The following is a 17,664-nucleotide window of genomic DNA, read 5'->3' as shown; positions in this document are numbered from 1 at the left end:
AAAAGCTTGCACAAGAATGCTTGGTGCAGTTTTATGCAAAATAGTCAAAACATTGGACACTATTCTGCTGTCCCTCGACCGCAAAAACAATAAGCTAACTGTGATACATGCATGTCATGGGAGACTACTCGGCAATAAAAAGGAATGAACTATAGAGATACACAACAATATGCAAGATCCTCAAGACATATGCTGAGTTCAAGAAGCTTTACCCAAAAGAAGACATACCATATAATTCTTCTTTAAAATTTGAAAACAGGCAAAAACAATATGTAGTGGAAAAAATTCAGAATAGCAGTTGCCTCTCGGGGCTGGGTGGGACTGGGGATCAACTAGAAAGGGTCATGTAAAATATTGTTGGGCTCTGTGCCCAGGATTTCTGACTCAGGACCAAGAATTTGCATTTCTAATAAGTTTCCAGCAGCCAGTCCTGGTAATCACACTTTGAGAACCATCACTCTGGCCTAGTCTTGCTTGATTGATATAGCAGACACCTCTGGTCACAGTCCCAAGGGCCCATTTCAGTTCTTTAGGAGCCTAGAGTTATCTTGCTTCAAGCACATGCCATACGTCTGGTTGCCTTCTGCTCCAGAGCACCCCCGGTACGTGCAGCTTTGAAAGGCAGAGGAGTTAAGACTGCTGGGAGCAACTCTCAACCAGTGGGAGTGGACATGGCAGATAAATGTTTAGGACCCTCATGCCTTAGGTGCACAAATGTGGGGGTCCTGCTTGCTTTGCAGGAGGTGCTGGTGTTGTTGCCCATAGCAGCAACCCCTGTAACACACTCTAGGGTTGACTTTCTCCTTCCTTGATCCCTTACTTCTGTTTCCTGAGATCACTCCCCTAAATAAGCTATTCTCATCGAAGTCCTTGTCTCAGGCTCTGGGGGAACCCAAACTAAGATAAGTGGGTGTGTGTTAGATGAAAGGATACTGAATATGATCACAACAGTCATCATTACCATAGAAAATGGTACCATAGAAAAGATGTTACCATAGAAAAGAAAGATGGTGGACAACGGCTTTGATTGTGCTGCCCCCTTATCACATCTAGTGTCCACAGTTCCCATTTGAACCTCCATTCTTCTGCAGACAAAGATCTACCTGTTCTCACAGTCTGGCCTTGGTTAGGGCAGAAGCCAGGGTCATGGCTCAGTGTCACAGGGATGAGTACGGGGGGCTCAGTATCAAGCACTGTCCCCGTTGCTGCTCAGTCATGCCTGCCTCTTGGGACACTCCCTGACCCAAAACATCACCATAATCACCATACACAGGAATAAGAACCACAACTCCCCGGATTCCAGGGAGTGAAACATTATCAACCCATAGTGAGGAGGTATTTGGGGACAGCAGGCCCAGCCTTGGGTGTCCTCCATTCCCCCACATTCCCCCCGGCAGCCTAATGAGCTCCCACCTCCTCTTCCACACAGTCTCTTCACGACCCATCTCTGGAGACTGATTCTAGAGATCTCCAGGGCAAGAGGAGTTCTCCTGGCCTCCTAGTTGCCTCCCTCTCCCAAACCTCTCCCAGTGTTGCATCTCAGACTTGCACTTCCATGGTCCCTCCCAGGTCATCCTTACTTCCTCTGGCACAAACCTGGGCTTAGTCAGGCGTGGGCTGCCCCCTGGTGGCTGTCTTCGGGAAGAGCAAAGCCCTGCCAACCTACCTGGCCAACACACAAAGTGGTATTTGCCATTTTTAAACCAACGTTTAAAAACTGTGGAAGGAGCCTTGGTGTCCATCGAAAGATGAATGGATAAAGAAGATGTGGTCTATGTATACAATGGAATATTCCTCAGCCATTAGAAATGACAAATACCCACCATTTGTTTCAATGTGGATGGAACTGGAGGGTATTATGCTGAGTGAAATAAGTCAATCGGAGAAGGACAAACATTATATGTTCTCATTCATTTGGGGAATATAAATAATAGTGCAAGGGGATAGAGGGGAAGGGAGAAGAAATGGGTAGGAAATATCAGAAGAGACAGAACATAAAGACTCCTAACTCTGGGAAACGAACTAGGGGTGGTGGAAGGGGAGGTGGGCAGGGGGTGGGGGTGAATGGGTGGCGGGCACTGAGGGGGGCACTTGACTGGATGAGCACTGGGTGTTATTCTGTATGTTGGCAAATTGAGCACCAATAAAAAATAAATTTATTATTTAAAAAAATAAATAAATAATAAATCAACGTTTACTCTAAACAGGAAAGAAAATCCCTTGTGAGGAGAAATCAGAGTGGTAGACAGAGGTGGTGCTGACCAGCTAATAAACGGGAACACCTTTCTCCCACTCGGTGGAAGTAATTGGTAATGGGTCCAATGGGTGGAGCCTCAGGGGAGCAGTTGCACAAAATGGCAATTGGTTTTTGGCTGCTTGTCTTTGCATCGGTTTTTTATTTCAGGCAACAAATAAACTAATGAAGCATGAGATTAAATTAGTTCTCCTTAACCCTCATGAGTTGAGAAATGGGTTAGTTATGTATTGCTGGGAACCCAAATGCCCTTTGTTGCCTTATGATCTACCAAAGAGCAGAACATTAAGGAAACTCTCCTTTTTTTGTGTTTGGGCACATGGTAATCTGGATCCATCTGAATGCGCATCTGAACCTCAGAAGATGAAGAAGGAAGATGCCAGCTGACAAACATATCTTCTCCCCTTCTTACTTAGGGGGTAACAACCTAGGGACAAGAGAGTTGCTTTTATATTAAAATTGTTGTCAGAGTAAAATTAAATTGTTGTCAGTTAAGATTAATTGTCAGATCACAGGACCGGGGGATTGGAAGTGAGAGTGGTACAGCTGTGGGCTCCCTTGTAGGGAGTTTGTTTTTCAAGACACTCATCAAGCTGAAACCTTACTATCATTTATACCATAGCATTCTTAATACATCTTCAGGACGCTATTCCAAAGGCCAGCTTCCTGCAAGACGCATTTTTGCTAGGCTATTGTGCATGGCCACTGAGGTCTGAAGTAGAAGAAAATATCCACTCTAGCCAAGTAAACAAAGAAAGATCTGGGGCTCCTTAGCAGGTTACTTGGCAGCTAACCCTCTGGGCCATGTCTAGTTTGGCATGATCTTGTCCTGGGTCTTTGAAAGTCTGTGCAGGTAAAAGAGTGGAAACCTAGTGTTAGCATAATTGCAGCATTCACTTGTTCACTAGGATTTTATTGACTGCCCATTAGACAATGAGTGGTACGCTTTCAATTGTGGTCAATTCAAAGAAGTATTAAGACAAGTCTCCACCCTAAAGGAGTTTGCCATGCAGCCGAGAGCTAACCCAAACATCAAAAAAAAAAAAAAAAAATTCAAGGGTACTTGGGTGGCTTAGTTGGCTAAGCGTCCCACTCTTGATTTTGGCTCAGGTCATGATCTCAGGGTCCTGGAATCGAGCCCCACGTCAGGCTCGGCACTCAACGGGGAGTCTGTTTGAGATTATCTCCCTCTTCCTTTGTCCCTCCCTCTGTTCTCTCTCTTTCTCTCCCTCTCTCTCTCTCAAATAAATAAATCTTTTTAAAAAAGAAAAATTCAGAAGTAAAATACAGTAAAATAGAATAAATCAAAAGCCACTACAAAGCAGAATAATTAGGGCATAGGGAATCAGAATAACCAGCCATCAGAGTTTGGAAAAATTACCCACAGGGAGAAAAGTCATCTGAGTGGCCCAATCCAAGTTACAATGTCTCCTTGAAAGAAATAGAGTCCCACAACCAAAAGCAAGCAGAAAGGATTTCTAAGCTTTGCTAGCCTCTCCCAAAGAACCTGAAGGAATACAATTCAAAACCTTCAGTTTTATTTCTTTAATTTTTTTTCTCCCTTCTAGTTGTCCCACATTTAGAAAGGCTAATTTTCTCAAACCCTAATTCTTCCCACAGTTGTCTGGAAGCTCCAGTCCTTCCCTACTTGTCCAGACACTCGTCTATTTAACCTTTCCTCACCCAGCAGCATAAAACCCAGACATGGGCTTGTCGATGACAGGACCCTCCTTAGAGGGTCAGCATGGGAGGTAAGCTGAGCACACATGAACAAAACATAAATTCTCTCTAGCCATTTGTTGAGGGTGAAATAAGGAAAATGGTCGCACAGCAGAGCCGATAAACTTCGTTCCCATCACTAGTAAGATCACCCCTGAGTGGAAACTGCCACCTGTAGAAGTTGCCTCTGGCTGCAGTATTGAATGTGGCCAGGGTAACAAGACAGCAGCAGCGATGGCTCTTAGAGCAACATCATGAAATATTAACATTTCATTCCAAAAGCTGAATTCTGATTTAGCCGAGCCACCCTGAATCTACTTAGATTTATGTAACGGGCTTAAGAGTATTAACCAATTCAAAGCATAGTCTGTAACACATGCTATAAAAATCATGCACATATGTGTCTGAGTGAAGAAAGATCATCTGTTATTATGCATTTGCTCCATATTCATTTGTTTTGGCCTTTGCTAGCCATTCCTTGCAAAGAAGGAAGAGTGGTCACCAATGTCTAAAGGAAAAAGCGTTTGAAAGGAAATTTATAAGATGTCCTACTTTCACTTATTCACTTAAAAAAAAAACATTTTATTTATTTATTCATGGGAGACACAGAGAGAGAGAGAGAGGCAGAGACACAGGCAGAGGGAGAAGCAGGCTCCATGCAGGGAGCCTGATGTGGGACTCAATCCTGGGACCCTGTGATCAGGCCCTGAGCCAAAGGCCTCAGTCGCTCAACCGCTGAGCCATCCAGGCATCCCTCACTCATTCACTTCTAACTGGGGAAAGGCTCACCAATATCTAACTTTTGGTGTGAGTTCATAGAACATGACAAAGTATGTGATCGTCCTCCCTGATTAGGAAGATTTAAATTAATTAATAATTTATAAATTATTATTAAATAATAATTATAAATATTAAATATGTTTACAAATATATTTTATATTTATATCAATTATATAAATATTAAATATAATATATAAATTTATTATTATGAATTATTAGAATTCCTTTGATTAAAGCAGTAAGATTTGAAACTGCAAATCGCGTCTAGTTATGCCAGCCTGTGAAGGCCAGCCAAGGCCCAACTGACTCAATTGATCTGTTAAGGAGAAAACATGGGAAAAGCAGTCGGTTGCTCTTCAGGGCCTAGAGAAGGCAAACAAAGATAAATGGTTGCAAGTGCTTCTCCACCACTTTCCAAACCAGAAAGTCAGTCAACACCCAATACAAACATCACCATCAACTGAAAAAGTACCCGTGGAAATATAATGAATTGACATTCTGGTTTATGAGCTTGATTATTATAAGTCAATTCCTCCAAATCAGATAAAATTCAGTTTCTAAAGCTGCCAAGCTGAAGTCAGAACTTAGACTAGGACTCAGCCATCCTCCCAAAATGCTACCTTTTGAGGCTCAGTGTGAGTAGCCAGCTGACCACCCACTGTGGCAGCTAAACCTCTGCTTTTCCTGATCTCACTCAGCAAGTGAGTGATAGAGGCCATATGTTTGGAGAATTTCAATGTCCAGCACACTGCCTGCCATATAGGAAGAATTTAATAACTTTTGTTGAAATATTTTTATTTTATTTTTATTTATTTATTCATGAGAGACACAGAGAGAGGCAGAGACACAGGCAGAGGGAGATGCAGGCTCCACGCAGGGAGCCCGATGCGGGACTCGATCCCCAGACCCAGGATCACCCCCTGAGCTGAAGGCAGATGCTCAACCACTGAGCCACCCAGGTGTCCCTGTTGAAATCTTCTTTTGTTCATCAATTTGTAGGAGAGGTGTGTGGTCAAGAAGTTGGAACCTGAGGAGTGGAGGGAGGCAGAGGTGAGAAGACACACATCATGCTCTGCGACTCGAAAGCAGCCTATCTGCAGTGGACAAGGTGTAGGCGCAAGAGGATGGGCATCCAGGAGCGGAGCCAAGGAGGGGGATGCCCAAGGGGCTGAAAAGCAGAGACAGTGTCCTGCCCTACTTGCCTACTGTGGCAGGAGACCAAGGGCACAGTGGGCCAGCTCGCAGGGGACTGGATGGGTACTCGCTCCTGGTCCTCGCACGAACCTGACCCCTCCTCCTGTCTGTACCAGACGCCTGTTGCAGGCCCCATGGCAGAGGGAACATGTGCCAGGGTTTCTCTAAATCTGCCTAATGTTTTTCCTCCGGCAAATGTTGGCGCCTGCCCTCCCCAATCTGAGGCCCAAGACATGTTTGCTTTAGCCTCGCCCTTAGCATCTGCCGGACCTGGAGGTAGAGTATGGCTGAAGGTCATACCACAGGTCTTAATGCTTAAAGGTTATTGAACAAGGGACATCTTCAGCCCAGCCTAGGTTTCTATCCAGCATCCCTTGGCCCTCTGGGTAGCTAAGCAAACCATCTCTGAGCTGGTCCTGCCTCCTGAGAACCTGGCTCAGACCCAGGACTGATCCCAAGTCCGTGATAGACATAGACCTGACCAAGCTCCCCAGGAGTTCAGGACACGCAGGTTCCCTTCCCCAGGACCATGGATTTCTGGCTCAAAATCTGCAGGCTGTTCTACACACTTCCACGAATCACACCTCCCAGGTCACAAGAATAAAACAAAAGGTTGGAAACATTTTATTCCATTCCCATGAAAACACTACTGTAAAAGGGGAACTTTCTAGAATGTTCTAGAAATAGAAATTCCTTCTAAATGGCATAGGCAGCAGGACGGAGAACTGGGTCAAGCATCTCTATCAACTACATGTGGTTAATTAGGCCCATTGTTCTGCTAGCTGCAATCAACTGTCCTTATTGGCCATTTGGTTCACAGAACAAATGGCGATCCTTTGAATTCTTTATCTTCTGGTTGAAGGACATAATCAACACTGAGCGACAGGGACTTCTGGAGTCTCAGACCTTCCCTCACCCCCAGAACTAGAATCTGGGACCCCACCATAGGTTCTTTGGTTTTACCCGTACCTATTATTTATTTTTCATTAAAATCATTTAATTTTAGCCATTTCATCCATTTGCCAATTCCTAGATGACACAGATCTCTCCAACTCACTTTAATTCCATTCCATGCCCTTCCCACAACCTACTGATCATTAGCTCACTCTACCTTGGGTCTCCAAGATGAGAAAAACCTAGTCACATTTCTCCTTCCCTCCACAAGATGCTAATGGCCTTGGAGTTTCAAAACCTGGGTCCCAAGACTCTGACACTCATTAGTTGCCTTCACTGGTTGTATAATAATAATATTGTCCTCATAGGGTTATTGTGGGAATTAAATCAGTTCATGCATGTAGACACATGTACAAAATGCTATTCAAAGTGTATTTTAGAAAAAAAAAGTGTATTTTAGGGATGCCTGAGTGACTCAGCGGTTAAGCGCATCTGCCTTCAGCTCGGGACATGATCCCAGGGTCTTGGGATTGAGTCCCCATAGCGAGCCTGCTTCTCCCTCTGCCTGTGTCTCTGCCTTTTTCTCTCTGTCTCTCATGAACAAATAAATAAAATCTTAAAAAAAAGGACAAACATGGTTTAGTATTACATGTTGTATATCTAAATATTGAATAAAAAAATAAAAAATAAATATTGAATAGTGAAGTGTAATAACAGGTTTAATATTTATACCTATAAAATAAAAGCATCTTTAAAACCCAACTAATTCCTGACCAGTTTTAAAAGTAACAGATATCCACAGTTAAGGCTTCCATATGCTGTTTGCAGTGGTTACATGACTGTATATGTTTGTGAAAATTCATTGAACTACACCACCAAAAAGATTGAATTTTCATTATGTAAATTGTACCTTAAAAATTTTTTAAAGGTAACTTTTTGAGGGGGAGAGGGGAGAGTCTGAGCAGGGGGAAAGGCAGAGAGAAAGGAAAAGAGAGAGAATCCCAAGCAGACTCCACACCCAGTCGGAGCCCAACACAGAGCTGGATCTCACAATCCTGCGATCAGGACCTGAACTGAAATCAAAAGCCACCCAGGTGCCCCAAGTTTAGTAACTTCTTAAATCCCAAAAGAAATTTTAAGGAAATACATAATCCTTTCAATAGTTTTTGAAATAATTTTAAACTTACAGAAACATTTCAAGAATAATGCAAAGAACTTCTTTCCCTGAACCTGTCTGAGAATAAGTTGCTGACCCGTTACCCCCATCACTCCGGAATATTTCAGGCTATTTCCTATAAATAAGGACAACCATCAGCAAAACAACCATCAAAGTCAAGAAATCAACACTGATACATATCCAGCCTCCAATTCACAGACACTATTCAAGTTTTACGAATTGTCCCAACAATGTCCTCTATAGAAATAGGATAAAACTCAGAATCACCCATTGCATCTAGTTACCATATTCTCCTTCTCCATTCACTCCTTCACAGTGCCTCCATCTTTCCTTGACTTTTCCTTGGCTTATTTGAAGATTACAGGCCAGTTGTTTAGTAAAATGTCTCTAAATTCAGATTTGTCTGATATTTTCACGGTAAGACTCAGGTTATAGTTTGAGGCAGAACTACCACAGAAGGGATGCTATGTTCTTCTCACTGAGTCCCATCAGGTGGCACACAATTTCACATCATCCCATCACTAGGAATGTTAATTTTTATCACTTTTTTAAGGTGGCATCTGAGTGTGTGTGTGTGTGTACACAAACTTTTATATCTATGTTTATTTTTACACCTATCTATATTTACTGAAAATCATGGATCCACATTGATAGCTCCAATTCCAAATGAGTATCATGAGACTTATGTGAGTTTTCTCCCTTCTTGGACCGTGAGAAACCTGGCTCCCAATGTCCTCCTCCATGGATTTACTTATTGCATTATCTCCCATCACCCCTTCCCCACCCTCCCAGGGACCCCTCTTCACCTCACTTGTGTTCACAAGTTCTGTGCCACCACCACCTCCTCTACTGGACTGGCTGCCCTCTTCACAATGTTCGGAGTCCCAGGGGTGCAGGGCCTCAGCCTCTGCCCTGCCGCTCACCCACATGGGTGCTCCCCTCACCCCGTCTACACTCTGACCCCCTGCACTAATTCTGCACCTCCCCCCTACAATCCATACCTATTTTGCTCCATCCAACCTAGTGATATTTGGGCTGAGTTTTTCAGGGAAGGAAAGAAGAGACAGAGAGAAAGAGAAGACTTACCCAGACGTCGCCACATGGGGTTTTGTGGTCTCTCTGATTCTGCTCTAGCATGCCTGGAATTCGTTCTCTCCTGTCTTGAGGGTAAGGCACTAGACAGATCCCAGCTACAACTTCTTTCCTTTTCTTATTCATGAGTTTTACCATTTCATGGCCACCTGCACCTCTAGCCCTAACACAATGTTGAGACAAGCTCGTGGCTGGGCATCTCGGTGCATGTGTACCTCTGATGGGCCAGGTGGTCTCCACGTCTGCAGAGGGAAATGGCACTCGCAGGGTCTCGAAATGGCTTCACAGATAATAACTAGAGGCTCAAAAGGTGCTATGGAAGCCCGAAGGAGAAAAATACTTCTTGGAGGGGTTTCAAGCCCTACAACATGCCACTGGGAGAGGTAGGTAATTTCCTGAGGCCCTTCCACTGCTAAGGGACGGGCCTATGGCTTCCTTTCCCAAGGTTGCCTCACACACCCGAGAGTGCCTGGCCCTGAGCCGTCAGGAGTCGGTCCAATGGCACCTCTCCGACCCCACTAAGGACGGGCTCCCCTGGCCCGACGGGCAGCTTGGTGCTCGCCCCTGAGCTCCGCTGCCTGCCACCTGCGCTCCGAGCTATGTTCCAAGGCTCCCTAAGAACCAGGCATGAGGGGCAGCTTGGGTGGCTCAGCGGTTGAGCTCCGCCTTCAGCCCAGGGCCTGATCCTGGAGACGCGGGATCGAGTCCTTGCATGGAGCCTGCTGCTCCCTCTGCCTATGTCTCTGCCTCTCTCTCTCTCTCTCTCTCTCTCATAAATAAATAAATAAAATCTTAAAAAAAAATAGGCATGAGTTTCATCCGTCCTCATGGGCACTCAACCTGCAGTAGGTGACGGCTGCCGGCCTCCTGTGACCATCCCAGTGACCTCAAGGAGGAAACAAAACCAGCAAGAACCAGACAACCGTGAAGCAGAGGCACGCAGGCAATATTTCTGGCCAATCAGACATGATAGAAGCATAATGTAGTAAGATGACATAAGGGTCTTCCGTGTGCCCATGAGCAAACCTTCATTTTTATAATCGAGCACATGGCACCTTGTGACACACGGATGTACTTGGGGGAACTGCTTGCCAGCACTTATACTTCGGCTGTTTTTTGCCTATAAATCGATAAGCTTTGAGGCAGTTTTTCAGAGCAATCTGAAAGACTATCCTGGGTTATTGTCTTCAGTAAGACAAAAAATATATATATAGCATTTACTCACCCACTTCGAGGTTGGCTTTACTTTTCCCTGGACACTCACTAACTGCTCTCGGCTCGCGGGCCACGTTCCTGGGCAAGCCAACCTCTTTGACCTTCAGTCGCTTTCATCGGGGCTGCTGATAATAAGCCTTCCTGGCAGAGTTGTTGTAAGGAATAAGCAGAGATGTTAAACTCCTAAAGCCAGTGTCCAAGTGGCTTGTTTCGCTGCCCTCAGCAAGCACAGCACGGCCCACCAGCGGTGGGGAGACGACTTATCCCTCCTCCGAGGGCACCGCCAACACCTCTGCACATTCAGCCAACGCAGGAGCACCTTTCTGGAGGTTCTGTTCCCCTGGATGCAACACTCTGACCACCGCCCCCCCCCCAATCTGTCTGCATTCTTCATGAGCCTGAGCGCACTCGTTAGGATTTTGCTTAGGATTCAGCTATCCTCCTGGTGATCATGGCAGAAGGATAATCGCAGCTTGGGGAGCTAGGGCCCTCCAAGCAGTTTGAAAGGTGCTTCCTGCACTGGTGTCCCCTGGGGTGAGTGCCCAGGGTACAGACCCTACACACATCCTAGGCACCAACAACTCAGAAGACTTGCAGACCCCACAAACCCTCTAGATTTTTCCGATGTGCAGTAATTTTGGGGGAACACTGGCTTCAAAAGTTTAGCTAGTGGGAAACATGGATGGAATAGTTTTGCTCGAAGGAGGATGACATTTACATTTTTAAAAATATATGCCAATTAGAGGCCAAAGCCCAGTTTGGGGTGGGGCTGGGGGTGGACACAAGCCCTGTTGCCAGCTCTGCTGTCAAAGACCACAATTAAATGGCTTCAGTAAGCAGTGGTGCCCTGATTGTGACCATTGACTTTGAAAAATGTGAGCTACTGCCAGGAAATGTTAGACATTTAAAATTCAAATGTACTGACACAAATAAGACATTTTCACCTCAGAATTTGTGGACTACAAGTAGCAGACTTTACCCCAAATCGACGAAGACTTGAAGAAATCATGCACTATAAACAGTGCCCTGCTGTATCTATTAATTAATTAACTTTAAACATATTAATTAATATGCCCGCAAGGTTTCTATATTTGCCCCATAAAGCAGAGGTTCTCAAGCTTTGGCATGTGGAGGAAATCACTGAAGGAGCTTGTTAAACTATATATTCCAGACTTTCCACCCAGATATTGATTTGTTAGGTCAGGGATCAGCCTAGGATTTTAACAAGGACCCTGGGTGACTTTGAAATGTGTTAGAAGGGCTAACCTTTGACAAACAAACACTTAAGAATTGGCCAGCCAGTACCCCCTCCGAAGAAACCCCACCTTAAGACAGCTTAAGCAACCTTTCCATCTAGCTGCATATTGAATTAATAGTCAATGGCTAATTTAATGTAATATATCCTTTTCCAGAGCCATGAACACAGTCGTGATTTCTGGTCACCAGAATTGAATTTTGTAAAGAAAGTATTTATTACAAGAACTATGATGGCAAATTAATATAGGATGGTTCTCTGGTTCCATGATGTGTGGGCACATGCATGCAAATCGAATGCACTGTGATGCATTAAATTTCAGTCCCCAGGATTTCGGCCTGTGGCACAATATGGCAATAGTCGGCATGCACATTTGTCATGTTTTTTGTCACTCAATACTTGTTGAATTCTTTTCCTATGACCACTGCACAATTTCCCCCCTTCTGCATGTTACCTCCTCAAGGTGGAAGTCCTCCACTAACCTCCCTTGAAACTAGAGCACAAGGAGCAAGATTTTCACTGGGAAGAAGGCAGCACCATGAGAATCCAGCTGGAGGATTACGAGGAGAGATGTCCAGCTCTACAAGGCAGACTTGGTGGAGATGTGAGGGCAAGAATCCCTCCTTAGAGCAGGTTCTGTGAACTGCTTAGTATCCCTTAATAAACTCTTCTCCACTTCCACTGGCTGGAGGGGTTTCTGTTTTCTACTAAGAATCCTGATAGTGAGCAGTAATAGTCAATCGTGTCATCTACAAATATTTACTCTTTATCTGAAATGTCATCCTATACACTTTGCTGAGTTGTCTTCTTCTTTTTTTTTTTCCAAGCATAGGCACATCATTAGTAAGGAGTGCTCCTTTAGTATGTTTAAAAGGAACCTGTGGTAAGGTGGAAGGGTTGCCACCATATTCAAACCCCTCATTCTGTGCAGGAAATGGAACCGAAGCCCACACAGAGGAGGGATGTGACCACTTCTGGTTGCACGGAGCTGGAGTTTGGAACCCAGACCCCCAACCTCTGGCTCCAGTGGCCACACCCTGTCCACATCTAACTTACACATCGCCCAGGGCAGCCCCAGATGAAGATTTTAGCACATAAGCGCTGTTTCTCCCATTCATGTATGAGCAGCTGCTGAGAATTGCTGGTGTATGGAAGCTGTTCGTTCCAGATCGCAAAAACAAAGCCCTTGGGTCTCTATCTATGAGTCAGTTGTAAGCAGATAGGGTTCCAAACAGTAGGTACTTTTGAGAGTAGTGGCTACAGAAAAAAATTCGGAGTCCCATCTACATTTCAGAGAAGAAAAGACTTGGTCTGAAGCTTTGACCTTTGCACCTAAATACCCAGATGGGCATTTTGTAACCTACCTGGGCCTGCTCAGTGCCTGGAGCATCTCTGACTAAGAGCCTTGACAACAATTGTTGATAGCATGTTACTCCCTCCTCCTGTCTAGACTCAATCCCCTGATTCCTCCCTTCACCTCTCTTTATTCCCCACTCCCCAACTAAGGGGGGCAAGTTAGCTGGTGGGTGAGTAGGAGGAAGAGCCGCCTCCTGTTAGCCCTGTCCCCTTTCCCTCACTGTGAACCAACTAGTCCCGAAAATGCTCTGCCTCACGTTTAATCAGAAGAGGATTTTGCAACTCTGCCGGGACTGTCTGCAGGCACTTCTACCTCTGTAAAGAAGAGGCAGCCAGCCCACTGCCGTGACACAGGGCTGTGTGCTCTGAATAGTTTCTCAGTGATAAAGGTACTGATGGGCTCTCCAGCTGCTAGACTTTCTCTTTCCCTTCTTCTCTTTCTCAACTGGTTTCACACCCAGGAGAGGGAGAAAGGGGAATTATTTGCCCAAACCCTAAAACCCTTATATTCTTGTATCTCCCCCTCCCTAGTTCCATCCCTTTGTATCTAATCCCCAGCTACTGATCCCATGACTCCCTTCATTTAACTAAAATGAACATGTTAAAATGTTCCTGCAGGGTCTCTTAGCAAAAAAAAAAAAAAAAAAAAAAAAAAAAGGCCTTTACTGATCTTCTTTAGGGAATAGTGCCACAGAAAAGTGTGTTTCCTTCCAGTCACTTATTATAATAGTAATTCTCTGTATCATAAAGTTTTGTGTTATTTTGTGTTTTCCTGTCACAGTTGAGAATCAGCTGGGCCTCTTTGCCCTGCTTCCCTGTCCAGTCAAGTTTGGACACAGGGAAGGAGCCACCCAAGGGAAAGCTGGCTGTGCAGGATGTACATGGCAGCAGGATGGGAAGTAAGACTTCAGGGTCACATCCGGGTGGGACAGACACGGTGTGCATCACTATCGACTGCTACCCTGCCTGACTGCACATTCAGGTGACACTTCATCGAACACCAGCACAGCCACAGCTCTGCCATCTCTCATCTTCTAATTGGAAGTAATGCATAACTCTCTCATTCAACAGGTGTATTGTATATCCTAATACTAGGAGAAATAAAATCATTGAATAAATAGCACGTTTTACCCTTCAGATTGGCAAAGTTGTCTTTCTTTGTTAGGTGATTCTGTCTTATGTCTTATAATGGAATTGTATACAGCTTTTTAAAGGGATATATTGGATCTATACCCATCAACCCAAAAGTTCTGCCACATATACTTTTAGGCAAGAAAAGCAAGATGTATATCCTACAATGCTAATTTTTGTTTATTAAAAAAATCTATGTAAGTGCATAGATGGCTGTACATTCCTGTACGAACTTGGAGGGAAGTATGGAGAGAGACATGACCACAGTAGAATGTAGAATATGAATAGGGAAATAATGAAAAAAAGAGAAAGTTTTTTAACATCAACAAAAATAAATTAGAAGATCTCATTACAATTGCTTCAAAAATCCCTGCATATAATTTTTAAGAATGAAAGGCTAAATGTTCAAGTGTAGGAATTTTATTGAACTTATGTGTTATAGTCATTTATTGATCCATTCTGTAGACATTAAAATGATGTTTGGGATATAAACCGAAAGTGAAAGTTAGGTAATTAAACTGATAACATACAATCCCATCTAGAAGTCTAATAGTGTGGATAGATATACAGGAAAGTATAATGGTAATTTTCTATGCTATGGAATTATTTATTCCTTATTTATATTTTCTACTTTTTTAATTTTTTAATTTTTAATTTTTTTTTACTTTCTACTTTTTCTAAATGAGCTTCCATTTAATTTATAATAAATACATACAAATATGAGACATAATCTTGTATGGTTATAATGAAGAGCAGCTGAGAATGACCAATGCAAGGCCCCATTTAAAGATGTAAACAATCAAATAATGCTTTTTGAGTCAATTAAATGGACTATAAGTGGGCACTTCTGCAGTAAGTGAGCAACTTAGAAAAACTTTTCCACCTGAGTTTGTTTTGGCATCTCAATGGCAGCTTATTCCAAGAATTCTCATGGTCAATTTCTTTTTGCAGTAATGGAAATAAACATTGGGGGTAACCATGAAGGAAACAGAAGAATCTCCCCTTGAAGTTGAAACTAGCACTAAGGTGATTTTAACTGATTTTACTTTAATGGTCTGAAGCCTGTATCAATCTGGATAAGAAGGGCAAGGTTGCCCTCTGCTGCATGGAATTAAAATAGCCTTAATTTTTCAGGACTGCAGACTCCTTTCCCAGAGTGATTTCCTTACACTAGTAGCCAGAGGGGAGTCCTCTTGGATAAATGGAGTTCTGGCATCACTGGAGATTTATAATGCACTTGGAGAAGTCATGCCACAAAGAAATTGGCTCACCTAAGTCTCCGTAATTGACTATTTGAAAAGCCCAGAGAAAGCACATGACTTTATAGTTTCAAAGCATAAATGTCACTTTGAGCAGGCCATTGCAAATCTAAATCAATTCGACAGAATCCCTGCCTCCTACTCCCTACTACTTCTCTCTTCTCATCCTCTGCCCAAGCCCAGGGACTTCTTTCCTGGTCGCTCTTGCATCAGTCCCTTCCTCTCATTCTCCACAAGAATCGTGTCCTTAGTGATCAGTGCCTATGAAGCCCCAGCTCCATAGATGGATCCCAGTAACCCCCCTCAACCCCCGCCCACTGAACACATAAATTCCTTCAGAGAGAGTGGTCAAATGCAGCACAGAGTATCTCTGGACTTTGGCAAGCACCCTTTCATTGGTGTGGAGGAAATTGAAAGCAGATCATCTAAATAATAGAAGTTCCACTAAAAACAGAACAGAATGAGAAAATAATTTGCCCACTAGATATTAATTCCTCGAATCCCCAGGCTACAACTACCTTCTGTAACACACACAAACACACACATACATGAGCATGCATGTGCGCATGCACTTCCATTATATATTTTAGCATTTCACTCTTCGACAAGGATCTCGGGCGGTTAGGCATACTTACAATATGACAGAGACCAAAATATAAACATGAAAACTTAGAAGAAAGTAGAGACAATAACTGTGCACTAAGCAAAACTTCAATATAGTTTAGACAAATACTCTAAAAAAGAAATTGAAGTCAAGGAAGAATAGGATGTTTTAAGATAAGGAATAACATAAGAATAAGAAAGAACTAAAAGCAAAACAAAAACTAAAAGCAAACAAAAAAAAACAACCCCTATATAATAGAGGGTCATTAAAATAGAAAATAGAGAAAACCATCTAAGGCAACACGAAAAGCATTTCTCAGAAATGAAGGATACAAATCTCCAGAATGAAAAGGCTGCTCACTGTACTGGAAGTCAGAAGACCCACATCATCATTATCATGAAATTTCAGAATGATAAGACTAAATAAAAGAGATCTAAACCTTTCATTAAAAATGATAGGGGACATACAAAGGAATGGGAATGGGAATGCATTCCTCATAGAAGCACTAGAAGGCAGGAAAACATGGGATTTTCCCAGTTCTGAGGAAAAAAAAATTGTTTTCAACCAAGAACCCTATTCTTCTTTGAAAAAGAAGTGGAAAATCCTGTCCACCAATCGGAAGTAGCCCAGAAAAAGGAAGACACGGAATCCAAGAAAGAGAACCAAACATGGTAGAGAGGTGGGAGCGGGTACAGTGACGGATGCCACGAGCCCGGATTGGAGCAGGAGACAGGAATCTAGAGGAGATGTGTCTCAGAAGATAAATGGAACCAGTGAATTGTCTGTCCAATTTGACTTTTCGATAGTAATTATGTGAGAGGATAAAGGTGTTAACCTTATTGTGATAATCATTTTGCAATACATGTGTATCAAATCATTACATTGTAATTCACATATATGTCAGTAATATCTCAATAAAGCTGGAAAAAATTTTGACTTTTGGGAAAACTGTAGTGAAAGGATTATAGCAAAGCTGGTCAAGTCAGAAATTCAAAGAAAATATTTTAAAAGATAATTATTAACTCCAATAAAACAAAAATTGTACCAGAAAATAATGTAATCATAGAAGACTGGTTGGCTTATTAGAGCAATAGCATTTATGAACATAGTAAAAATGACACCTAGTATGGATTTAACAAAAAGGTAAAATATTAGGATGGAGGGAGAAGATGAAGGGGTGTGAACTAAAATCCTCATCTTTTGAAACAGGACAAGTCAGTAGAGGAACCCCTCTAAAAATGATCAATCAAGAGAGCAGCGATTTTTAGAAACAGGAACAAGTGCATACACCAGCATGGCCAGAAATGGTTATGTGGGAGGGTGGAGACAGGTGAGGGTCAAAGGGACAAGAGGCTGGTTTCCTCATAAGCCTTTTATTACTGTTCAACCTTTAATTTGTTTTTTAAGGCAGAATTGAGTAAGACCCATCAGAATGGGAAATGGGAGACTTTTTGAAGTGTGCTTCTCAGCACCAGTTGGGAGCTTGTTAGATGAGCATCTTGGAACCCAGCCCAGGACCTACAGAATGAGTCTATTTCCTACCCCCTCCTGGTGACTCACATGCACAGCAATCCTAGGAGCACTGGTCTATCATGGTACCGGGGTCTGAAGTGAGACACAGGTGTCCCTCACTGTAATAAAGGTGAAGAAGTAGACAAGAGGACTCATCGGGCACATGAGTCATCAGAGGGTCGTAAGAGGGTTCCTGTGAACTCAGCTCACTACTCTAGGCAC

The sequence above is a fragment of the Nyctereutes procyonoides genome, unplaced genomic scaffold (assembly GCF_905146905.1).
Source record: "Nyctereutes procyonoides isolate TBG_1078 unplaced genomic scaffold, NYPRO_anot_genome, whole genome shotgun sequence".
In the NCBI taxonomy this organism is placed as follows: Eukaryota; Metazoa; Chordata; class Mammalia; order Carnivora; family Canidae; genus Nyctereutes; species Nyctereutes procyonoides.
The sequence above is the reverse complement of the archived record's forward strand: the minus strand, read 5'-3'. Positions refer to the sequence as shown.